A 27302-nucleotide genomic window follows, 5' to 3' on the forward strand; every position below is an offset into this window, starting at 1 on the left:
ACATCCCCAGGCCCCCAAATCCAGTCTTGTCCCTGGGTATTCTGTGAAGCCTTTCCAAACTGGATAAACATCTAAACCTCAGCCTGGATTCTGGGGGCCTGTGAACTTTCACTAAGGCCTAGTGCCCCCTAATTAGACCTGGCCCCTGGTCTCCACTTGGTCATCAGACCCAGAGGAGGGAAAGGGACCCCTGTCCCTGTCTCCAGCCCAGGCCTCCAGGACAAGGCCATATCCCACTGTTGTAATCTGAAGGTGGCTGCTTCTGCTGTTGTGACCCTTACTGCTGGCTACCACATGACCACCAACCTCCCCTATACCCCATGGAAAAAGGTAAGTGATCTCTCCTTAAGACAGGGTTGGGCAGAGGGTAAGAAGCTCTTAGAGAGCAAAAATAGACTTTCCCAAGCCCTGAGGATATGGACAGATTGAAAAATTTCATAAGAGCCACTTACCTAGAATAGTCAGCTGGGTCCCATCACCAAAGACATATTGCAGTGATTGAAGTTGGGACTAAAAGCCATAGAGTCAGCACCTGGGGTCTGCTCCCTAATGATTGGGCAAGAGTGGAAACTCTTGGGCATGACAGGTAGGGTTTTGTCCTTGGCATACTGCAGGTTGCTGACTGGTTCTCCAGAAACTCATCCCCTTGTTCCAGGCATGTATTGCCCATGGCCTTGGAGATAGGCCATGTGTGTCCCCTATCTCTGGGGTTCTCAGTGCTGACAGAAAGGCTAAGCACAGTTACTGCCCAGAAAATCCCTTATTGATGCATAGTCTTAAGTGGTTATGTGATGTGAGAGAGAGTTCTGAGCTGGATTAGACCTGCTCAACCTCTCCTGGCCTCACTTTAGAACTTCTGAATCTCCTTTAGACAAATTCTCAATTGTCCATCCCTGACAATTTCTTCCCTGGACCCACAGACACTGGGTCATGCTTGACTTAAGGAACCTCCACATGGAGACTCTTCTACTTGCTTTTCTACCCACGGAGACATAAGGCAATCCCACCATATTCATGAAACCTTCCCTGATGTCTCAGACCACTCTTTGTATCCATTCAGACTTCCATTTGTCCATCCATCCATCCATCCATCTATCCATTCATTTATCCGTACATCCAAAATGTCTATGAAACACCCACCTATGCCAGGCACTGTTTTGCATGCTGGAACATGGTAGGACTCCCTTAGCTCTCACCCTCATATTTTCCTGAAACTTATCAAGTCAAAGTTAAAAGTTAAAAAGCCCTTGTCTCAATCTGTAGGTCTTTCTCAGTAGCCTGATGTCTCTGCAGGGGTTCCCTTTTTATGGTCATTCTCTTCTCCTTGGTTGTGGAGATGGCCCACTCTCTTGCTCCCATTTATTCCTTTTCTCCCTGACCCATGCATAGCTAATGACCCTAGACTATCACCAGGTGTTTTTTCCTTTTCCCACTTTTCTGATTTGACCCTAGCCATGCACTTGCACAATTGTCCCGGGGTACGAGATCCCTATTTCTTGCTCTGACATTTCTTCTGGGCTCCAGATCTACATTTATTTTGATTCCTGATCCTATTTTTGCTTGACTGTCTTGCAGGCACCTTGAACTCAACAGCTTCCAAATAAATTCATTTCCTTGAAAATTTGATCTACTGCAGTGTACTCATTTCAGCAATTTGTCTCTAAGTCAGAGGTCTGGAGTAATCTTACAATGCTTTCCCTTCATTGAATCACCTTGTGTATCCTAAATCCTATACCACAACACAATATACTATTAAAATATTCAAAAGAAAAAGAAAATTACAGAAGTTACACTGTAAGAATTGATTGATGGCTTTGTCAAATCTGAGTTTATCTTTAAAAATAAAGGTAGTATATTTACACTGGAAGATTATGCATTACATTGGTATCACCATTTTATTTATTTATTTTTACCTTATCAGCAGAACTAATTAGCACTGGTTGTGTTGAAGATATGCAGGTAGGTTTTTTGAAACATAATTTAGTGTCATATTAATATGAATCCAACTCTTATTTCTGAATAAGAAAGGAAACCTTTATCCTTGCATGAAGGTATTCAAGGAAATTTCCTCAACTTATTAAAAAGTCTTTCAAAACTTACAACAACCTTCATACGTAAAGGAAAAAACATTTGCATCAGAAACCAGGAAAGTTGCTCATTCACACTTATCAATATTCAAAAGATTCTACCCAATGAAAGGAGATGAAGGGAAAGGAAGTCATAAGTATTCTGAAAAGAGAGAGAAAATGTTTCCTGCAAGTGATGTGCTAGTCTACTAAAAAACCAACCAACCAACTTAAGAGAATTAGAACTGTTAGAATTCATACAAGAATAAAAGTGGCTGAACATAAGAGTGACATGTAAAAATTATTAGGTTTCTCTGTTGCATAAGCAGTAATACTTTAGGATATGAAATTTTGGGGAAATTTCCATTTCAATAAAATTATATTTGAAACACTTACAAATAAATAAGATTTATAAATAAATAAACCAGAAAAATAAACCAGATTTTCAATGAATAAATTACAAAACTCTTTGACTAGAGGACATAAATATGAGTGAATGTAAAGCATGTCATATTCCTGGGTGAAACTGCTGAGCTTATAAAGGTATCAGTTCATCTCAAATCAACCATATATTCCCAGAAATTACAAACATAACACCAAAAGAATGATTTTTGAGAATTAGTAAATTGATATCAGTGTTCAACAGGAAGTAAGATGGAGAATATGTGTTGATATTTAGGAAAACAGTAATAATGATGGGTCCTTTTCCCAGAAGATACAAAAACATATTATAAAGCTAAAATAATCAAAACAAAGTAGAAGGAAGCAGGAACAAACCAATACTTCAAGGGAACCACAGAGAGAATGTGATAAGTCATTGTTTAGCATTTGATAAAAGTATCATTTATATTCAACAGATATCTTTCCATTTGGCAAATAAACAAAGTTATATGCCTATATTCACAAACTCCAGATAAAGTTAAACATACATGCACCAAAATAACAAAAGTACTAGAACAAAATAGAAGAGTGATTTTATCATATCAAAATAAAAATCACCTTTCTAAACTTGGCATGAATCACAGAAACCATCAAGAGAAGGCTAAACCAATGTCACACAATAAGATTAACAACCACTTAATGGTGGAAGACCTCATAAACCAAAGTTCTAAAATAAGCCAATGGTAAATATTTATAACACATTTTCTAAACAAGGGGTTAAGTTTGTATAGACAATATAAGCAGATACATGCAACAGAGTTAAAAAGCAGGCAACATTATGACTTGTTAATTCACAGGAGGAAACACTAAGTCAAAAATAATAAAAGATAAACATTTGACTAATAATCAAATAAATAATAAAACAAACACATTTCATTTTTTCTCAACACATGGGTAAAGTAAAGAAAGATCAACAACATCACATTATTGGCAAGGAGGTGGGAGAGAGGGCACTGCCACTCACTGTAGTGAGTATAAATTGGAACAGCCTTTGGAAGTAGTTTGGAACTACCTACAAAATCTCAAAATAGTTCCTTTGAGATTCAGAATTTCCATTTTTAGGCATTTAATCTTTAGAGATACAGAAGTACTGTATGCTCATCTCCAACCACCAGATTTTCAAAGCATCATCCTTTGCATATTTTCTAGTGGAGACAATCTAAATGATCCTTAAAAGGGGAATGATTATAAAATTCTGGTACATACAAACTGTCCCTAGATAACTATTTATGAGAATACCATAGATCCATGTGGACTAATCTAGAAAATTCAATCACAGATAGCTTAAAAATCTAATTGCAGGGTAATATACAGAGTATGACTTTATTTTCAAAAAATAATATCTCAACACCAACTCTCTCTCCTTGAGTGTGTGTGTGTGTGTCTGTGTGTGTGTTTTCAAGATTATACATACAATGAAAAGTTGAACCATACAGAAAAACAAGACAGTGGCCATGGAAAATGGAATAGGTTTTTTTGGGGGAAAGATGGTAAAAAAGAGAGGGTAAAAGAAAATGTTTGCTGTTTACATTTTATACATTTATATATAATATACTTATTATAATATAATATATAATACGCTTATTTATTTATTTATAATATAATATTTTCCTTAAAAATAAATAAGTATAATGTAATATATTTATTTATTTTTAAGGAAACTACTTACTTATTTTCAAAAAGTGTTTCTATTATATTATAATCACTTTAGAAGAGAAAATGAAGTATTTCCTCTTGTGAACATTTTCATAAAGTCAGAAAACTATAAAACTAATATTGAAATGAACTGAAACTACACCAGCTAGAGACATACTATTGAAAAATTTAACAAATAAATTTAAAAAAAAAACCTCTTCGAATTTTAAAGACAGGATTTTCAAAATACACACACATATTAAGAACATCATTAGAGCTGCCGCCCGCGCCTGCAAGATAGGAAGACCTGCAACCGACCGGTGGAGCAGGCCCAGCGGCCCACCAGCGTGGTAGACACATAACCCCAATTGGAGGAGGGGCAGAGTCACCACCCACGCCTGCAAGGTAAGCAGACCTGTGATTGACTGGCAGAACAGGCCCAGAGGCCTGCTGGGGTGGTAGACACATCACCGCAATTGGAGAAGAGGCAGAGGAGAGCTGCCACCAGTGCCTTCAAGGTAGGCAGACTTGCGACCGACAGGCAGAACAGGCCCAGTGGCCTGCCAGCGTGGTAGACACATCACCCCAATTGGAGGAAGGGCCCAGCTGCCGCCCACAAGGTAGGTAGACCGCGTGTCCCAGAGAAGGGGCCAATCAGCATGCCGGCCTAGTTAAAAGATCACCCCAATTGGAGGAGAGGCACAGCTGCCGCCTGCGCCTGCAAGGTAGGCAGACCTGAAACCTGGAGAACAGGCCCAGCGGGCTGCCAGCGTGGTAGACAGATCATCTCTATTGGAGGAGGGGCCCAGGCGTTGCCAACAAGGTAGGCAGACCATGCGACCTGGAGAATGGGCCCAGCAACCCACCAGCATGATAGACAGATCAGTCACCCAAATTGGAGGAGGAGCATAGCCGCCGCCCACCCCTGCAAAGGAGACTTTGCAACTATACAAGAGCGATATGAATATATAGGGAGAAAATTCAATAACACAACAGTTTCACCAAGCAGAAAGAAACGCGAGCAGTATGAAAAGACAAGGAAAGAAAGGACCACAAGCAATGCAGGTCAACTCAACTTTAGAAGAGGTAATAGTTGCAGCAGATGGAATGTCAGATAAAGAATTCAGGATTTACATGCTTCAGATGATCTGGAGTCTCAAGGAGGACATTAGCAAAATCAGACAATGAAAGATCACTTCGACAATGAATTACATAAACAAACCCAAGAAGCAAAAAATCAACCATAAAGGGAGATAGAGGTTATAAAAAACAAACAGAAATCCTAGAAATGCAGGAGGCAATAAACCAACTTAAAAACTCAAATGAGAATACTACCAGCAGAGTAGAACACTTAGAAGATAGAACATCAACCAATGAAGACAAAGTATTTCAACTTGAAAAGAACATACACAGCTCAGGGAGACTGTTAAGAAACCATGAGCAGAACATCCAAGAAATATGGGATAACATAAAGAGACCAAATTAAGATTCATTAGATAGGGGAAGGTATAGAGGTCCAAACCAAAGGAATGAGCAATCTGTTCAACGAAATAATACGAGAATACTTCCCAGACTTGAAGAATGAGACAGAATCCCAAATCCCAGAAGCCTACAGAACGCTGAATGTGCAAAATCATAAGAGATCCACACCTAGACACATTATAATGAAAATGTCCAACATGCAGAATAAGGAGAGAATTTTAAAAGCTTCAAGAGAAAGGAAGCAGATTACATTTAGGGGTAAACCAATCAGGATAACAGCTGATCTTTCTTTTTTTTTTATTGTTGGTCGTTCAAAACATTACATAGTTCTTAATACATCATATTTCACAGTTTGATTCAAGTGGGTTATGAACTCCCAATTTTACCCCGTATACAGATTGCTGTATCACATCAGTTACCCTTCCATTGATTGACAAATTGCCTTTCTAGTGTCTGATGCATTCTGCTGTCTGTCCTATTCTCTACTATCCCCCCTCCCCTCCCCTCCCCTCCCCTTTTCTCTCTCTACCCCTTCTACTGTAAATCATTTCTTCGATATGTATTATCTTGTCTTACCCCTCCTTTCCTCTTATATGTCATTTTGTATAACCCTGAGGATCGCCTTCCATTTCCATGCGGTTTCCCTTCTCACTCCCTTTCCCTCCCACCTCTCATCCCTGTTTAATGTAAATCTTCTTCTCAAACTTTCGTCCCTACCCTGTCCTTGTTTACTCCCCTTATATCAAAGGGGTCATTTGGTATCTATTTTTTAAAGATTGACTAGCTTCACTTAGCATAATCTGCTCTAATGCCATCCATTTCCCTCCAAATTCTATGATTTTGTCATTTCTTAATGCAGAGTAATACTCCATTGTGTATAAATGCCACATTTTTTTTATCCATTCATCTATTGAAGGGCATCTAGGCTGATTCCACAATCTTGCTATCGTGAATTGTGCTGCTATGAACATCGATGTAGCAGTGTCCCTGTAGCATGCTCTTATTAGGTCTTTGGGGAATAGACCGAGAAGGGGAATAGCTGGGTCAAATGGTGGTTCCATTCCCAGCTTTCCAAGAAATCTCCATACTGCTTTCCAAATTGGCTGCAACAATTTACAGTCCCACCAGCAATGAACAAGAGTGCCCTTTTCCCCGCATCCTCTCCAGCACTTATTGTTGTTTGACTTTCTAATGGCTGCCAATCTTACGGGGGTGAGATGGTATCTTAGGGTAGTTTTGATTTGCATTTCTCTGACTGCTAGTGATGGTGAGCATTTTTTCATGTACTTGTTGATTGATTGTATGTCCTCCTCTGAGAAGTGTCTGTTCAGGTCCTTGGCCCATTTATTGATTGGGTTATTTGTTATCTTATTGTCTAATTTTTTGAGTTCTTTGTATATTCTGGTTATTAGGGCTCTATCTGAAGTGTGTGGAGTAAAGATTTGTTCCCAGGATGTAGGCTCCCTGTTTATCTCTCTTATTGTTTCTTTTGCTGAGAAAAAACTTTTCAGTTTGAGTAAGTCCCATTTGTTGATTCTAGTTGTTAACTTTTGCGCTATGGGTGTCCTATTGAGGAATTTGGAGCCCGATCCCACAGTATGTAGATCATACCCTACTTTTTCTTCTATCAGATGCCGTGTCTCTGATTTAATATCAAGCTCCTTGATCCATTTTGAGTTAACTTTTGTGCATGGCGAGAGATAGGGATTCAGATTCATTTTGATGCAAATGGATTTCCAGTTTTCCCAGCACCATTTGTTGAAGATGCTATCCTTCCTCCATTGCATGCTTTTAGACCCTTTATCAAATATAAGATAGTTGTAGTTTTGTGGGTTGGTTACTGTGTCCTCTATTCTGTACCATTGGTCCACCCACCTGTTTTGGTACCAGTACCATGCTGTTTTAGTTACTCTTGCTCTGTAGTATAGTTTGCAGTCTGGTATCGCTATACCGCCTGATTCACACTTCCTGCTTAGCATTGTTTTTGCTATTCTGGGTCTTTTATTATTCCATATGAATTTCATGATTCTTTTATCTATTTCTACAAGAAATGCTGCTGGGATTTTGATTGGCATTGCATTAAACTTATAGAGAACTTTTGGTAATATCGCCATCTTGATGATGTTGGTTCTGCCTATCCATGAGCAGGGTATATTTTTCCATCTTCTAAGGTCTTCTTCTATATCTTTCTTTAGGGTTCTGTAATTTTCCTTGTATAAATCTTTCACCTCTTTTGTTAGGTTGATTCCCAAGTATTTTATTTTTTGGGGGGATATTGTGAATGGAGTAGTTGTCCTCATTTCCGTTTCAGAGGATTTGTTGCTGATATACAGGAATGCCTTTGATTTATGCGTGTTGATCTTATATCCTGCCACTTTGCTGAATTCATTTATTAGTTCTAATAGCTTCTTTGTAGACTCTTTTGGGTCTGCTAGGTATAGAATCATATCATCTGCAAATAGTGATAATTTAAGTTCTTCTTTTCCTATTTTTATGCCTTTAATTTCTTTCATCTGTCTAATTGCTCTGGCCAGTGTTTCGAGGACTATGTTGAACAGAAGTGGTGAGAGAGGGCATCCCTGTCTTGTACCAGATCTTAGAGGGAATGCCTTCAATTTTTCTCCATTAGAATGATGCTGGCCTGTGGCTTATCATAGATTGCTTTTACCATGTTGAGGTATGATCCAGTTATCCCTAATTTTTCTAGAGTTTTGAACATAAAGGGATGCTGTACTTTGTCGAATGCTTTTTCTGCATCTATTGAGATGATCATATGGTTCTTATTTTTAAGTCTATTGATGTGGTGAATAACATTTATTGATTTCCGTATATTAAACCAGCCTTGCATTTCAGACTCTGAAGGCTAGAAGATCCTGGAACAACATATTTCAAACACTGAAAGAAAATGGGTTCCAACCAAGAATTGTGTATCCAGCGAAATTAAGCTTAAGAATGGAAGATGAAATTAAAACCTTCCAAGATAAAAAAAGTTAAAAGAATTTGCAGCTAGAAAACCATCTCTTCAAAACATCCTCAGCAAAACATTACAGGAAGAGGCAATGGAAACTAACACTGAAAACCAACAGTGGGTGGTAGTACAGTAAAGGGAAAAATAATCAAAGAGAAAAATCAAACCATGTTAAGTAACATAAATAAACAAATATGGCTTGAAGAACAACCCATATCTCAATAATAACCCTAAATGTTAACGGCTTAAACTCACCAATTAAGAGACACAGGCTAGTAGAATGGATCACAAAACATGACCCAACAATATGCTGCCTACAGGAGACACATTTGATAGGAAAAGACATACATAGAATGAAGGTGAAAGGTTGGGAAAAATCATATTACTCATATGGACTTCGGAAACAAGCAGGAGTGTCCATACTCATATCAAATAAAATATATTTCAAGCCAAAGTTAATCAAAAGGCATAAAGAGGGACACTACATACTGCTCAAGGTAACCATACACCAACAAGATATAACAATCATAAATATATATGCTCCAAACAATGGTGCAGCTATGTTCATCAAACAAACTCTTCTCAAGTTCAAGAGTCTAATAAACCACCATACAATAATTATTGGAGACTTCAACTCACCTCTCTCACCACTGGACAGATCTTCCAAACAAAAGTTGAATAAAGAAACTATAGAACTCAATAACACAATTAATAACCTAGACTTAATTGACATATATAGAATATACCACCCAACATCAAGCAGTTACACTTCTTTCTCAGCAACACATGCATCCTTCTTAAAAATAGATCATATATTATGTCACAGGGCAACTCTTAGACATTATAAAGGAGTAGAGATAATCCTATGCATCTTATCTGATCATAATGGAATGAAACTGAAAATCAATGATAAAAGAAGGAAGGAAAAATCATGCATCACTTGGAAAATGAATAATAGGTTACTGAATGATCAATGGGTTATAGAACACATCAAGGAGAAAATTAAAAAATTCTTAGAGATAAATGAAAACACAGACACAACATATCGCAATCTATGGGACACAATGAAAGCAGTTATAAGAGGAAAATTCATTGCCTGGAGTTCATTCCTGAAAAAAAGGAAAACAAACAAATAAATGATCTCACACTTCATCTCAAAATCCTAGAAAAAGAAGAGCAAAAGAACAGCAAAAGAAGTAGAAGGCAAGAAATAATTAAAATCAGAGCTGAAATTAATGAAATTGAAACAAAAGAAACAATTGAAAAAACTTGACAAAACTAAAAGTTGGATCTTTGAAAAAATAAATATGTTTGACAGACCCTTAGCCATGCTAATGAAGAGAAGAAGAGAGAGAACTCAAATTACTAGCATACGGGATGAAATAGGCAATATCACAACAGACACTTCAGAAATACAGAAGGTAATTAGAAATTATTTTGAATCCTTATACTCCATAAAATAGAAGATAGTGAAGGCATGGATAAATTTCTTAAGTTATATGATCTACCCAAATTGAGTCAGGAAGATATAACAGACCAATATCAATCGAGGAAATAGAAGAAGCCATCAAAAGACTACCAACTAAGAAAAGCCCAGGACCAGATGGTTATACAACAGAGTTTTACAAAACCTTTAAGGAAGAACTAATACCAATACTTTTCAAGTTATTCCAGGAAATAGAGAAAGAGGGAGAACTTCCAAATTCATTCTACGAGGCCAACATCATCCTGATTCCTAAACCAGACAAAGACACTTCAAAGAAAGAAAACTACAGACCAATATCTCTAATGAAACTAGATGCAAAAATCCTCAATAAAATTCTAGCGAATCGGATACAAAAACATATCAAAAAAATTGTGCACCATGATCAAGTAGGATTCATCCTTGGGATGCAAGGATGGTTCAATATATGTAAATCAATAAATGTTATTCACCACATCAATAGACTTAAAGATAAGAACCATATGATCATCTCAAAAGATGCAGAAAAAGCATTAGGCAAAGTACAGCATCCTTTCATGTTCAAAACTCTAGAAAAACTAGAGATAACAGGAACATACCTCGACATTGTAAAAGCTATCTATGCTAAGCCTCAGGCTAGTATCATTCTGAATGGAGAAAAATTTAAGGCATTCCCTCTACAATCTGGAACAAGACAGGGATGCCCTCTATCACCACTTGTGTTCAACATAGTTCTCGAAAAACTGGCCAGAGCAATTAGACAGATGAAAGAAATTAAAGGCATAAAAATAGGAAAAGAAGAACTTAAATTATCACTATTTGCATATGACATGATTCTATACCTAGCAGACCCAAACGGGTCTACAAAGAAACTATTAGAGCTAATAAATGAATTCAGCAAAGTGGCAGGATATAAAATCAACATGCATAAATCAAAGGCATTCCTGTATATCAGCGACAAATCCTCTGAAATAGAAATGAGGACAACCACTCCATTCACAATATCCTCAAAAAAATAAAATACTTGCAAATCAACCTAACAAAAGAGGTGAAAGATTTATACAATGAAAACTACAGAACCCTAAAGAGAGAAATAGCAGAAGATCTTAGAAGATGGAAAAATATATCCTGTTCATGGATAGGCATAACCAACATCATCAAAATGGCGATATTAACAAAAGTTCTCTATAGGTTTAATTCAATGCCAATCAAAATCCCAAAAGGCATATCTTGTAGAAAAAGGTAAAGCAATCATGAAATTCATCTTGAAAAATAAAAGACCCAAATAGCAAAAACAACTCTAAGCAGGAAGTGTGAATCAGGCAGTATAGCGATACCAGACTTCAAACTATACTACAGAGCAATAGTAACAAAAACAGCATGGTTCGGGTACCAAAACAGGTGGGTGGACCAATGGTACAGAATAGAGGACACAGAAACCAATCCACAAAATTACAACTATCTTATATTTAATAAAGGGACTAAAAGCATGCAATGGAGAAAGGATAGCATCTTCAACAAATTGTGCTGGGAAAACTGGAAATCCATATGCAACAAAGTGGAACTGAATCCTTTTCTCTCACCATGCACAAAAGTTAACTCAAAATGGATCAAGGAGCTTGATATCAATTCAGAGACTCTGCATCTGATAGAAGAAAAAGTTGGCTAGGATCTACATAGTGTGGGGTAGGGCTCCAAATTCCTCAATAGGACACCCATAGCAGAAGAGTTAATAATCAACAAATGGGACTTACTCAAACTAAAAAGTTTTTTCTCAGCAAAAGAAACAATAAGAGAGGTAAATAGGGAGCCTACATCCTGGGAACAAATCTTTACTCCTCACACTTCAGATAGAGCCCTAATATCCAGAGTATACAAAGAACTCAAAAAATTAAACAATACAAAAACAAGTAATCCAATCAACAAATGGGCCAAGGACCTGAACAGACACTTCTCAGAGGAGGACATACAATCAATCAACAAGTACATGAAAAAATGCTCACCATCTCTAGCAGTCAGAGAAATGCAAATCAAAACCACCCTAAGATACCATCTCATTCCAGTAAGATTGGCAGCCATGATGAAGTCAAACAACAAGTGCTGGCAAGGATGCGGAGAAAAGGGTACACTTGTACATTGCTGTAGCACTGCAAATTGGCATGGCCAATTTGGAAAGCAGTATGGAGATTTCTTGGAAAGCTGGGAATGGAACCACCATTTGACCCAGCTATTCCCCTTCTCAGTCTATTCCTAAAGACCTAAAAAGAGCATACTACAGGGACACTGCTACATCAATGTTTATAGCAGCACAATTCACAATAGCAAGACTGTGGAAGCAACCTAGACGCCCTTCAATAGATGAATGGATAAAAAAATGTGGCATTTATACACAATGGAGTATTACTCTGCATTAAAAATGACAAAATCATAGAATTTGCAAGGAAATGGATGGCATTAGAGCAGATTATGCTAAGTGAAGCTAGCCAATCCCTAAAAAACAAATGCCAAATATCTTCTTTGATATAAGGAGAGTAACTAAGGACAGAGTAGGGAGGAAGAGCAGGAGAAGAAGATTAACATTAAACAGGGATGAGAGGTGGGAGAGAAAGGGAGAGAGAAGGGAAATTGCATAGAAATGGAAGGAGACCCTCAGGGTTATACAAAATTACATACAAGACTAAGGGGAAAGGGGAAAAAACAAAGGGGAGAAATGAACTACAGTAAATGGGGTAGAGAGAGAAGAGGGGAGGGGAGGGGAGGGGGATAGTAGAGGATAGGAAAGGAAGCAGAATACAACAGACACTAATATGGCAATATGCAAATCAGTGGATGTGTAACTGATGTGATTCTGCAATCTGTATATGGGGTAAAAATGGGAGTTCATAACCCACTTGAATCAAAATGTGAAATATGATATGTCAAGAACTATGTAATGTTTTGAACAACCAACAATATTTTTTTTTAAAAAGAACATCATTGATAAGAGTCTGTAAGTTGTCAACTTATATTTTTAAAAAGAATTTTGCATTACTATAGATGCTTCAGAAACAGTTTTTATGAAATTGATGACTTTCTCATGACAATATTAAAATAACATTATTAAGTAGTAATTTGTTTCCAGAGTCTATGTTACAAATATAATTTTGAAGGTTTGTGTAAGATGCTTTATGATGATGTGCCACACTACTCTGTCACACCCTTTCTCATGGGATATTTCAGTTATCTCCAATTTTCTCCCATTATTAACAATATTGAGCTAGATAGACAGCTAGATAGACAGCCCAGATCTTCAGCAGCTGACCCATCTCTGTCTTCTGGCTCTGTCTCTGAACACAAATTTGGCCTCACAATAGACACCAAACCTGAGCCAGTTTTTCAAAAACACATTTGACTCTGACCTAAATCCCCCAAGGCCTGCATCTAGACAGCAGAACCTAGTCTGAGGCATGAGACCTAAGGGTTCCACCTGCTTCAGCCCAGAAGCTCCCTGTTTCCCTTAGTGCCCACCCCCTTCCCTCTCCAAGGAATTCTAGTATCCCTGCTGGGCTACCCCATCACTAGCCAGCACCCATTCATCTGAGACACCAGCTTGGGCATCAAACCACAGAGGGAGCACCCCTTCTCTAACTCTATGGCTCCTAGAAAGGTCCACGAGTCTGTCCCCCATGGCTAGACAGGTCCCTTGGTGCAGGCAAGCCCTCTCTATTGTCTCCAGGCCTGTCCCCCAAGAAATGTTTATGACCAAGGCAGTGAGGGTACATCCTTGGGAGGCCAAGCCAAACCCTCACTTTATTCTCAGGGGAGGGCTTTGCAGAATACCCCTTCTCTTAGATCATCATATGACAGAGCTGGGGATGTAGCTCAGTGATAGAGAAGGGCTTCTCATGGGCCAACCACTGGAATCACTCATCAGCACCTCCCTTTTTGTCACAAAATGCAAGACAAGGTCATGCATCTACAGCTCTGGGAAGTAGGCAACCTCACGATGAAGCCCTGGTTGATGATTGTTGGCTGAGGGTCTGATGATTGGATCCCTGCTTCCCACCATCAGTGGATCAGCCAAACCATAAGGGTGCAGAGAAAAATTAGCCAATCCCTAAAAAACAAATGCCAAAACAAAATTAGGCAACTTTTGTTTTGTCTGTCAGCACTGGATTGTGGTGCTTTTTAACATGTCACATAAAGCATGGAAGATTAAAAAATCAGAATTAATGTGGCCACTTATGGTACACTGCAGAATGAGATGTTTCAAACACAATGTTTGAGACTAAAATTGGTTGTAAATCCACAAAAGTAGGTGGTTGATTAAGTAAACAATGTGTAATATGTGAAATGCATAAAAGCATGTCAACAAGAAGAGAAACATTAAATGAAATGCCAAAGATGAAACCAAAGTCCATGTGGGAGATACTGAGAGGACTATGAGAAATGTAAGAGCCCATGGTGACCTTATTCTGAGTCACTTGTCATCAGTGGTCTCTCAGCAGGGAGCTGCCCTGTCCATGGACAGGAACATGAAAGGGCAACAGCCCATCTGAACTAGACCCAGATGAAAAACAAACAAACAAACAAAAAAGCTCAGAAAAATTGGAAAAGTGGCAAAGGGGTCAAAACCTGGAAAGTGACTATAACCAGTGGTCAGGGAAGTCAAGGGTGATATTTTGCCCAAAGCAGCTTGAAGAAAGTTGAATCCTGAACCTCCAACTCTGCAGTCTCTTCTTTTGTCCCCACAGCTGATTTGAGTGGCTTCCTATTAGTATCATGCTCAGGGGATTCATAACTTCCATGTTGACCAAACACACACTTACCCAAAAATCTAGAAATGAATGAGAGTGGTCTCAGAGAGCCCGGCTGAGCTGTGCATTTGAGGACAGAAATCAATGAAAAAGATGTTCCACAAACGCACTCAGGGACTCTTATTGTTTGGATATAGGGTGTACCACAAATCATGGACGAGGCAATGCAAGAATTTTGAGAGGAAAAAATGAAGAGGTGAACCAGTGGTTAATCCAATGATATAGGTAGACTGTGGCTGAATGAGATTGTCTGGGGATGAGACTTTGGGGTTTCTATTTTGATCCTGGTCTCTCAGAGAGACAGAGGTCTCTCTGCTTCCTGATTGTCATGATCCAACATGTTTTTCTTCTTATGTCATTCAGCCATGATATTCTGCCTCAGTTTAGAAACAGAGCAATTGAGATGGCCTTATATGAACTGACAAATCTCAAAACCTGAGTCAAAAAAATGTCTCCTCTCACTTTTTCTTGTCATATTTTCATCACAGCAACAACATACCTGACTAGTTATGAACCAGGAAGGCCATTCTATACTCAGAAAGCTTCTCTAGGCTGCTAAATTCCATGGTAAATACCCTGATGCCCCATGTAGTACCACTCTTTCCTTGCATTTTGTAAAATGAAAATTGAGCCAGACATCCTAGTTATTCTGGGTTATGAAAGAGTTGAAGCATCAAAACCATGCTGGAGGTGAATCCAAGGACTTGTGAACAACCTGATCACTCTTCTCTATGTAGTGGCCTAACAGATACACATATGCAAGCATGAGTCACAAGACTGAAGGGATTCACTTCTAACCTCCATGTATTGTACAACAGAAAGCATTTCTCCTACTACCAGAAATATATATGTGATCAATTTTTAGAAATACACTGGAGCTATCATATTTTTAACTAAAAATGACACCATATTCCACCTGTGTCAACCAGAAACTCATTGCCACTTCCATGATCACTCAGTCTCACCTAATGATAATTATGATATCCAGGCTACATGTAATAAGATGATCCATCAAACTGCCTACCCCCAAAATATGCATCTTTTCCAAGAGGAGAATACACTTTTTGACCTCAAGTATGTTCATTTTCCTCCACATATGATATCCTGTAAATTAAATATTGAAATAAAATGTTAGCTATTTTTTCCTTTTGAACCAGGGATTTAACTCAGGAACACTAGACCACTGGGTCACATCCCCAGCCCTATCTTGTGTTTTATTTAGACAGGGTCTCACTGAATAGCTTAATGCCTTGCTTTTCTTGAGGCTTCTTTGTTAACATGATCCTCCTGCCTCAGTCTCCTGAGCAGCTGGGATTACAGGCATGTGACACTGGGCTTGGATAGTTACCTATTTTTAACACACCTATGTTAGTTGACATTAGAATCAGACACAGGAAGTAAAACATATTCAAATATATTCACATTAAAATAAATATTTTCCATATAATTCTAATTTCTGTGATCATCATTGGTAATTTCTCACTTCTCTATTCTAATTCCCTTGACCACCAAAAAATGCTTTGGCTAGTGTTGATCTCTAGCTAGTAGTTCCAGGTGGAATGCACAAATCATCATTCCTGACAACATAGGTGCACCAATAGCTCTGCTGGATTGGATTGTGTTTTTTTTCTGACCTTAACTGAAGTCCAAGGAAGGACGAGTGAGCATGCTTTTTTCCATGCAATGCCTCCTTATTTTGAGTCAGCAATGGCAAACTGATTCCCCTGATTATCAGTACCAATCATGACCCAATAGCCCCAACTTTGTCTAATGATTCCTTGACATGATTAGAAAAAGGGAGGCTTAGACCCAGGTTAGAGACGTCATTCTTGTGTCCTGTATTTGGAACTAAGTCCTCTGCACTAGACCAATAATAGGGTTGAATTACTGAAATGGGAAGCAAACATTGTGCTTGAGTCAGTAGTGTGTGGAGTCATTCCCAGTCCCAGGCCCTCATTCCAGCTCCAGGAATCCTGCCTATGCCACAAACATCATCATGTGTTGGATATGGGTATAACCAGTCACCAAGATTCATCTTTGACTCCTCAAAAGCCAGTCAACTTTTTTGTCAGACCTGGTGTTTTAGGGTGTTGGGGAAATGTAAGAGTAGTAATGGCAGGAATATGGCTTGATTATTCCCCTTTATTGGCTGTGACATAAGCTTTGCGCTCAGAAGCCCCATGTTGAATACCACGATGGTGGTTAAGGTGTTCACTAAGTCCCTGGATAACAGTTTTGGTAGAAGTACTGCAAGCAAGGAAAACAAGCTCCTTCAAGGGTAAATGAATGCTTCACTAAGAATTAATGACAGTCTGCCATGATGAAAAGTCTAGTGTCATCAATCTGCTCTGAGGTACCTGGCTGCTTCCCATAGGAAATAACCTCATATTAGAACTCAAGGTTGGAGTTCTAATATGAGGTTGCCACCTGGCTATAGGCAGGTCATCTCTATGAGTGGAAATATGTTGTCATGACTACTTGAATAAAATTTCTTCATGAAAGCATGGACATTTTGTTCATGACCTGCTTGGGAAAACATGTGTGTCTAGGGAAGGAAGCCACCTGAGACATACTAATTGAATTAAGATCCAACTCCTCATTAGGATCATTTCCTTCTCTGTTCACTCTTTGGTGATTATGACCTGGCACCAAAATACCTTAATGACTTTGTAAACACAGAGTTTATTTTCTTTATAGTAAAACTGTGATGATGAAAACTGTCACTTAAAGTCAACACTGCATTTCTGTGAACATAAATGTGAAAATAGAAGAAGCTTGTAACATTGAACAGTGAAAAGACTGCTTTTTTATACCCCCAAATTAGATTATTTGTATAACTTTTATCTCTACATATGAATACACTACCAGTGTAACTCTGCATCATGTATAACCACAAAAATGATAAATTATATTCCATTTATCGATATATCCAAACCACTCTACTGTCATGTATACCTAAAAAGAAGAAATAAAATTTTAAACAATTATACTATATAGATTTAGAAGTGTTGTGTTAGTATACTACTTAAATTATGGACTTTCATAAGATAGTTGGTCAAACAGTAGTTTTGAAACAAACTTCAAAGTTGAATTCATTCTAATAAACATAAATCACACTTACATATCTGGCTGTAAATATCAAGGGTAAATATTATTTCTGTTAACAATTCAGTGGTTAGAAAATTACCAATCATGCTTCAGTTATTTGGTTAAGTAATCTACCTTAAAAAATGTAAATGAGAAAAGAGAAAACTGATCAAAACATTTCTGAGAAAATTTTACTGTCCAAATTGACATGTAACATAAATATATAAAACCTATTTCAAAGAAATAACATTTTAAAAGAATATACATTATATCATAAATAAGGGTTCATCCAATCTTTATGGAAATGATATTTCTTTGATATAGTGGGTTATATAACATTATTAAAATAATTATGCATGCCTCTTTAATTTTAATGTGGTTAGGAAACTTTGCATAATCAACTTTCATGATATTATTATTAAACATTGTTGGACTAGAGTCCTCAGGTAGCAGTAATGTCACACTCACCTTTTACTCAAAGCCTCACCTCCTCCCATAGGACATACATATGGGACTCCTGGGACAGTGTCTAGTACTGGAAAGTTGGAAACATTGGGCCTTTACCATGTGCCCATGCAGAGTACTGGGAGGGAACCCTGCTCTTGCTCCTTCCCAGATGCAAATTATCTATAATGCTAAGCCTCCTTGACCTTCTCACTGGCAAATCAATCACACAGTTCTGGCCTCATGTTCAAGGGATGATGTTATTTTGTACCTACCAGCAACAGGCTTTGCACCATGAGCTGTTCTTCAAAAGGTGTGTAATTCTCCACAGCAGGTCACATGACAGTTCCCAAACTCCCATGGTCTACTTTGAGATTCTCCTAGGGGCCTTTCTCTAAACAGCAGATTTTGTCTCCTATCACCAAGTCCTCTATTAGCATATATATAGAGAGAATAAGTTTGTTCATACATCTGGGGACCAGAACCACTGTGGCATGTGTCACAGTGTCTCCTCACACTGAAATACATACACATTCATCAACATTCACTGTAGCTCATTACAAGCCTCCATGGGCCTCATCTCTGTGCCCGGAGCAGGAGCCAGTGCAGAGAGGTACACTGGGTCCTCAGCAGACAGTGCCTAGAGTTACCCCACCCATACCTCCTTTATATCACTGGTGCCAAGGCATAGGGTAATGTGATCTGTGGAGGCTGGAATATGGTCAGTTGAAATGGTAATCCCAGATAACCTGATGCAGTTGGTGAAGTACAAGAAGCTCTTGAGAGCATCCTGTCCAAATTCTGAGGGATCTTCAACCACCTCCAGTGGCTTCCAGAGAAAGGAATTAGCAGAGTACATAAAGTCATGTACACACATTAAATGGCAGTACAAGAAAGGATAGTAGTGGAAAATTTTCTGATTATTTGGGGCCTATTGTTCAGTTATGAGAGAAAATAAATGTGTCTGTGTAAGAGAATATTCTGATTTTTGTGACTGCAAAATGGTGTGACCACTTTGGAAAGCAGATTGGAGATTCCTTAGAAAACTTTTAATGGAATCACAATTTGACCCAGCTTTCCACTCTTAGATGTATACTACCCTTTGTATAGTATGATTTAATGAATGGAGTGACTCTGCATCATCTACAACCAGAAAAATAAAAAGCTGTGCTCTATTTGTGTAAAAAATTTTCAAAAAAATTAAATATCTAGATTTAAATTTTCTTGGTAGTGTCTTTGGCCCCAGAGGATTTACAGCTAAAGAGCTTGAGGCAGAAACTGGAGGTAAAACAATGGCCTGAGGCAAAATCTCAAAGATAAAGAGAAGAAGGAGCAAAATAGATCAAACTGAATTGGGAGCATATACATGAAGATTCAGATGTACTAATCACTGTGGAAGATGCTCAGAATAGAGCAAAGTAAACTATAGAGGGCTGTTGAAGAATTGAGACAAATACTGATACCTGCAGCAAAACAGGAAATGTTCAAACTGAGTTAAAATTATAGAACCTTTATTTTATCCATCCTTAATAAAAATTTGAGAACAAGGTACATCCATGATGTGTCATTGTATTGGGCAAGCTGAAGAAGATGTAGCTGATGGAGCTTCTGATTCTGAATGACACCTGCAGAGATGCCAACATTAAATCACCAGGCCTTGCATTTTCTCTCATGGCAACTGCCCAGGCTGCTCCAAGGATCATAAGTGGGCCTATACCTTTTCTCTGAGAAGTGACCCTGAGTACTCTTCTCCAGCTGACCCTACCATGATGTCTTTGATCAAACAAATACAGACCTCTGTCATGCCATAAGGAACTCCTCACACTAATGCTGCGATTGTCCCTCCAGGGCCAGAGGCTGGGTTGATCTACACACCCTATAAATATCTTACATGTTAGCAACTCAAGATCAAACCAGTTCTTGAGTACCCTATTGAATCCAATGGTGTATGAGGTGCAGTGGCTACTAAAGTTCGAAGGCACAATATGTGTGACAATCGTTTCCAAAGGATTGTGGACTGAAGGTGCTGAAACTGGCAACTGACCTATGAACTTCTGATCTCTGAACGCTTTGTCCAGTAATGACCTGACCATGCCTGCCTGCTGATCACTTAAGTGGTTATTGCCTTTGCTTGCTTGTGGTCAGTGCAGCAGGCTGAGGGACTTGTCTGTTCATTCATCTTACAATCTAGGCAAACAAAAGGCAAATAAAATGTTGTCTTCCAACTCAGCTTTTTGACCCTGAACTCTATTCCTGTGTGGATGAAAGGGGTTCTAGAACCTACACTGAATAGTAGTAAAGTATTAGGTCCCAAATCATCCCACAGCACTGATCATCTTTCAATGTCTTACCCCAAGATTAAATTACATTTTCATTTTTTTTTTTTTTTTTTTTTTTTTTTTTTTTTTTTTTACCTCTTTTTTTTTTATTGTTGGTCATTCAAAACATTACATAGTTCCTCATACATCATATTTCACAGTTTGATTCAAATGAGTTATGAACTCCCAATTTTATCCCGTATACAGATTGCTGTATCACATCAGTTACCCTTCCATTGATTGACATATTGCCTTTCTAGTGTCTGATGTATTCTGCTGTCTGTATTATTCTCTACTATCCCCCCTCCCCTCCCCTCCCCTCCCCCTTTCTCTCTCTACCCCTTCTACTGTAAATCACTTCTTCCATTTGAATTATCTTGTCTTACCCCTCCTTTCCTCTTATATGTCATTTTGTATAACCCTGAGGATCGCCTTCCATTTCCATGCGATTCCCCTTCTCGTTTCCTTTCCCTCCCACCTCTCAACCCTGTTAATGAAAATCTTCGTCTCAAGCTCTTCGTCCCTACCCTGTCCTTGTTTCCTCCCCTTATATCAGAGGAGTCATTTGGTATTTGTTTTTTAAAGATTGACTAGCTTCACTTAGCATAATCTGCTCTAATGCCATCCATTTCCCTCCAAATTCTATGATTTTATCATTTTTAAATGCAGAGTAATACTCCATTGTGTATAAATGCCACATTTTTTTAATCCATTCATCTATTGAAGGGCATCTAGGCTGATTCCACAATCTTGCTATCGTGAATTGTGCTGCTATGAACATCGATGTAGCAGTGTCCCTGTAGCATGCTCTTATTAGGTCTTTAGGGAATAGACCGAGAAGGGGAATAGCTGGATCAAATGGTGGTTCCATTCCCAGCTTTCCAAGAAATCTCCATACTGCTTTCCAAATTGGCTGCACCAATTTGCAGTCCCACCAGCAATGAACAAGAGTGCCCTTTTCCCCACATCCTCTCCAGCACTTATTGTTGTTTGACTTCCTAATGGCTGCCAATCTTACTGGAGTGAGATGGTATCTTAGGGTAGTTTTGATTTGCATTTCTCTGACTGCTAGCGATGGTGAGCATTTTTTCATGTACTTATTGATTGATTGTATGTCCTCTTCTGAGAAGTGTCTGTTCAGGTCCTTTGCCCATTTATTGATTGGGTTACTTGTTGTCTTATTGTCTAATTTTTTGAGTTCTTTGTATATTCTGGTTATTAGGGCTCTATCTGAAGTGTGTGGAGTAAAGATTTGTTCCCAGGATGTAGGCTCCCTGTTTATCTCTCTTATTGTTTCTTTTGCTGAGAAAAAACTTTTTAGTTTGAGTAAGTCCCATTTGTTGATTCTAGTTGTTAACTCTTGCGCTATGGGTGTCCTATTGAGGAATTTGGAGCCTGCTCCCACAGTATGTAGATCATAACCAACTTTTTCTTCTATCAGATGCCGTGTCTCTGATTTAATATCAAGCTCCTTGATCCATTTTGAGTTAACTTTTGTGCAAGGCGAGAGATAGGGATTCAGATTCATTTTGATGCAAATGGATTTCCAGTTTTCCCAGCACCATTTGTTGAAGATGCTATCCTTCCTCCATTGCATGCTTTTAGCCCCTTTATCAAATATAAGATAGTTGTAGTTTTGTGGATTGGTTACTGTGTCCTCTATTCTATACCATTGGTCCACCCGCCTGTTTTGGTACCAGTACCATGCTGTTTTCGTTACTATTGCTCTGTAGTATAGTTTGAAGTCTGGTATCGCTATACCGCCTGATTCACACTTCCTGCTTAGTATTGTTTTTGCTATTCTGGGTCTTTTATTATTCCATATGAATTTCATGATTCTTTTATCTATTTCTACAAGAAATGCAGCTGGGATTTTGATTGGCATTGCATTGAACTTATAGAGAACTTTTGGTAATATCGCCATTTTGATGATGTTGGATCTGCCTATCCATGAGCAGGGTATATTTTTCCATCTTCTAAGGTCTTCTTCTATGTCTTTCTTTAGGGTTTTGTAATTTTCATTGTATAAATCTTTCACCTCTTTTGTTAGGTTGATTCCCAAGTATTTTATTTTTTGGGGGGATATTGTGAATGGAGTAGTTGTCCTCATTTCCGTTTCAGAGGATTTGTCGCTGATATACAGGAATGCCTTTGATTTATGCGTGTTGATTTTATATCCTGCCACTTTGCTGAATTCATTTATTAGCTCTAATAGCTTCTCTGTAGACCCTTTTGGGTCTGCTAGGTATAGAATCATATCATCTGCAAATAGTGATAATTTAAGTTCTTCTTTTCCAATTTTTATCCCTTTAATTTCTTTCGTCTGTCTAATTGCTCTTGCCAGTGTTTCGAGGACTATGTTGAACAGAAGTGGTGAGAGAGGGCATCCCTGTCTTGTACCAGATCTTAGAGGGAATGCCTTCAATTTTTCTCCATTCAGAATGATGCTGGCCTGTGGCTTATCATATATTGCTTTTACAATGTTGAGGTATGATCCTGTTATCCCTAATTTTTCTAGAGTTTTGAACATAAAGGGATGCTGTACTTTGTCGAATGCTTTTTCTGCGTCTATCGAGACTATCATATGGTTCTTATTTTTTAGTCTATTGATGTGGTGGATAACATTTATTGATTTCCGTATATTGAACCAGCCTTGCATCCCATGGATGAATCCTACTTGATCATGGTGTATAATTTTTTTGATATGTATTTGAATCCGGTTCGCCAGAATTTTATTGAGAATTTTTGCGTCAAGGTTCATTAGAGATATTGGTCTGTAGTTTTCTTTCTTTGAAGTGTCTTTGTCTGGTTTCGGAATCAGGGTGATGTTGGCCTCGTAGAATGAATTTGGAAGTTCTCCCTCTTTTTCTATTTCCTGAAATAGCTTGAAAAGTATTGGTGTTAGTTCCTCTTTAAAGGTTTTGTAAAACTCTGCTGTATACCCATCCGGTCCTGGGCTTTTCTTAGTTGGTAGTCTTTTGATGGTTTCTTCTATTTCTTCTATTGTTATTGGTCTGTTTAGGTTGTCTATATCCTCCTGGTTCAATCTGGGCAGATCGTAAGACTTAAGGAATTTATCTATGCCTTCACTATCTTCTATTTTATTGGAGTATAAGGCTTCAAAATAGTCTCTGATTATCTTCTGTATTTCTGAAGTGTCTGTTGTGATATTGCCTTTTTCATCCCGTATGCTAGTAATCTGGGTTCTCTCTCTTCTTCTCTTCGTTAGCATGGCTAAGGGTCTGTCAATTTTATTTATTTTTTCAAAGAACCAGCTTTTAGTTTTGTCAATTTTTTCAATTGTTTCTTTTGTTTCAATTTCATTAATTTCAGCTCTGATTTTGATTATTTCTTGCCTTCTACTTCTTTTGCTGTTGTTTTGCTCCTCTTTTTCTAGGATTTTGAGATGAAGTATGAGATCATTTATTTGTTGGTTTTTTCTTTTTTTGAGGAATGAACTCCAAGCAATGAATTTTCCTCTTAGGACTGCTTTCAATGTGTCCCATAGATTCCGATATGTTGTGTCCGTGTTTTCATTTAACTCTAGGAATTTTTTAATTTCCTCCTTGATGTCTTCAATAACCCATATGTCACTCAGCAACCTGTTGTTCATTCTCCAAGTGATGCTTGATTTTTCCTTTCTTCTTTTATCATTGATTTTCAGTTTCATTCCATTATGATCAGATAAGATGCATGGTATTATCTCTACCCCTTTATATTGTCTAAGAGTTGCCCTGTGACATAATATATGGTCTATTTTTGAGAAGGTTCCATGTGCTGCTGAAAAAAAAGTGTAACTACTTGATGTTGGGTGGTAAAGTCTATATATGTCAATTAAGTCTAGGTTATTAATTGTGTTGTTGAGTTCTATAGTTTCCTTGTTTAACTTTTGTTTGGAAGATCTGTCCAGTGGTGAGAGAGGTGTGTTGAAGTCTCCCATGATGATTGTATGGTGGTCTATCAGACTCTTGAACTTGAGAAGAGTTTGCTGGATGAACACCGCTGCACCATTATTTGGGGCATATATATTTATGATTGTTATGTCTTGTTGGTTTATGGTTCCCTTGAGCAGTATGAAGTGTCCTTCTTTATCCCTTTTGATTAGCTTTGGCTTGAAATCTATTTTATTAGATATGAGTATGGACACGCCTGCTTGTTTCCGCTGTCCATATGAGTGGTATGATTTTTCCCAACCTTTCACCTTCAGTCTATGGATATCTTTTTCTATCAGATGCGTCTCCTGTAGACAGCATATTGTTGGGTCTTGTTTTGTGATCCATTCTACTAGCCTGTGTCTCTTAATTGGTGAGTTTAAGCCATTGACATTTAGGGTTATTATTGAGATATGGTTTGTACTTCTATCCATATTTGTTTGTTAATGTTACTAAACCTGATTTGTTATCCTCTTTGACTACTTTCCCCCCTTTACTGTCCTACCTCCCATTGTTGGTTTTCAATGTTATTTTCCATTTCCTCTTCCTGCAATGTTTTGCCAAGGATTTTTTGAAGAGATGGTTTTCTAGCTGCGAATTCTTTTAACTTTTGTTTATCATGGAAGGTTTTAATTTCATCTTCTAACCTGAAGCTTAATTTTGCCGGATACACGATTCTTGGTTGGAACCCATTTTCTTTCAGTGTTTGAAATATGTTATTCCAGGATCTTCTAGCTTTCAGAGTCTGTGTTGAGAGATCAGCTGTTATCCTGATTGGTTTACCCCTAAATGTAATCTGCTTCCTTTCCCTTGTAGCTTTTAAAATTCTTTCCTTATTCTGTATGTTGGACATCTTCACTATAATGTGTCTAGGTGTGGATCTCTTATGGTTTTGTACATTCGGCGTCCTGTAGGCTTCTAGGATTTGGGATTCTGTCTCATTCTTCAAGTCTGGGAAGTTTTCTCGTATTATTTCATTGAATAGGCTGTGTATTCCTCTGGTTTGGAGCTCTGTGCCTTCCTGTATCCCAATGACTCTTAAATTTGGTCTTTTGATATTGTCCCATATTTCTTGGATGTTCTGTTCATGGTTTCTTAGCAGACTTGCTGAGCTGTCTATGTTCTTTTCCAGTTGAAATACTTTGTCTTCATTGTCTGATGTTCTCTCTTCTAAGTGATCTACTCTGCTGGTAGTATTCTCAATTGAGTTTTTAAGTTGGTTTATTTTTTCCTGCAATTCTAGTATTTCTATTTGTTTGTTTTTTATTTCCTCTATCTCCCTGTGAAATTGATCTTTTACTTCCTGGATTTGTTTGTCAATGTGATCTTTCATTATCTGATTTTGCTGTCTCATGTCTTCCTTGAGACTCCAGATCATCTGAAGCATGTATATCCTGATCTCTCTATCTGACATTCCATCTGTTGCACCTATTACCTCTTCTAAAGTTGAGTTGGCCTGCATTGCCTGTGGTCCTTTCTTTCCTTGTCTTTTCATACTGCTGGCGTTTCTTTCTGCTTGGTGAAACTGTTGTGTTTTGAAATTTTCCCTCTATTTATTTATATTGCTCTTGTATAGTTGAATAATCACCCTTGCAGGGCATGTAGTGGCTGTGATCCTCCTCCAATTGGTGTGATCCGTCTACCACGCTGGGAGGCCCTAGGTCTGCTCTGCTGGTCGGTCAAAGGTCCGCCTACCCAGCAGGTACGAGGGGCACCTCTATCACTCCGCAGGTTGCTGGGCCTAACCTCCCGATGGGTCAAAGGTTCCCCTAGCTTGCAGGGGGCTGCTCCCGGAGCGAGAGCTAGGCCTCCCGGGGGAGCCCGGATGGTGGAGGCCGACTGCCGGTTCAGGCGGGGTGGGCCAAGCCGCACTGGGTGCCGGCGGCTTGCAAACGCGGCTGGTATCAGCAGGACTTAACTCCTGCACCCGCTGCGGGGGCACCTTTATCGCCGAGTAGCTGCGGTCGCGTGGTTGGGACCCGGGCGGGTGGGGCCGCTTCTCCCAGGGCGAGAGCTGGGCCTCCCGGGGGAGCCCGTATGGCGGAGGACTGCCGGTTCAGGCGGGGCGGGCCAAGCCGCTCCGGGATCCCGCGGGTTGCAAAGGTGGCTGGCGTCTGCAGGACTTAACTTCTGCACCCGCCGCCGGTTCGGGCGGGGCGGGCCAAGCCACTCAGGGATCCCGCGGGTTGCAAAGGTGGCTGGCGTCTGCAGGACTTAACTTCTGCACCCACCACGAGGGCACCTTTATTGCCGAGTAGCTGTGGCTGCCTGGTTAGGAACCGGGCGGGTGGGGCCGCTTTTCCCAGGGCGAGAGTTAGGCCTCCCGGGGGAGCCTGTATGTCGGAGGACTGCCGGTTCCGGCGGGGCGGGCCAAGCCACTCAGGGATCCCGCGGGTTGCAAAGGTGGCTGGCGTCTGCAGGACTTAACTTCTGCACCCACCAGGAGGGCACCTTTATCTCCAAGTAGCTGAGGCCACCTGGTTAGAAACTGGGCGGGTGGGGCCGCTTCTCCCGGGGCGAAAGCTAGGCCTCCCGGGGGAGCCCGTATGGCGGAGGACTGCCGGTTCGGGCGGGGCGGGCCAAGCCGCCCAGGGATCCCGCGGGTTGCAAAGGCGGTTGGCGTCCGCAGGACTTAACTTCTGCACCCGCCGGTTCGGGCGGGGCGGGCTAA

At 39.2% G+C, this 27302-nt stretch overlaps 1 protein-coding gene and 1 pseudogene across 1 annotated transcript in view; both read left to right on the forward strand.

Annotated features, from left to right (window-relative positions):
- LOC113197387 (uncharacterized) overlaps positions 1–27302 on the forward strand; it is a 519021-nt gene that overhangs the window by 366340 nt on the left and 125379 nt on the right. The window lies entirely within an intron of this gene.
- LOC113197390 (KH domain-containing RNA-binding protein QKI pseudogene) lies at positions 19590–20402 on the forward strand (annotated as a pseudogene).

Source organism: Urocitellus parryii, chromosome 3 (genome assembly GCF_045843805.1).
Source record: "Urocitellus parryii isolate mUroPar1 chromosome 3, mUroPar1.hap1, whole genome shotgun sequence".
NCBI lineage: Eukaryota > Metazoa > Chordata > Mammalia > Rodentia > Sciuridae > Urocitellus > Urocitellus parryii.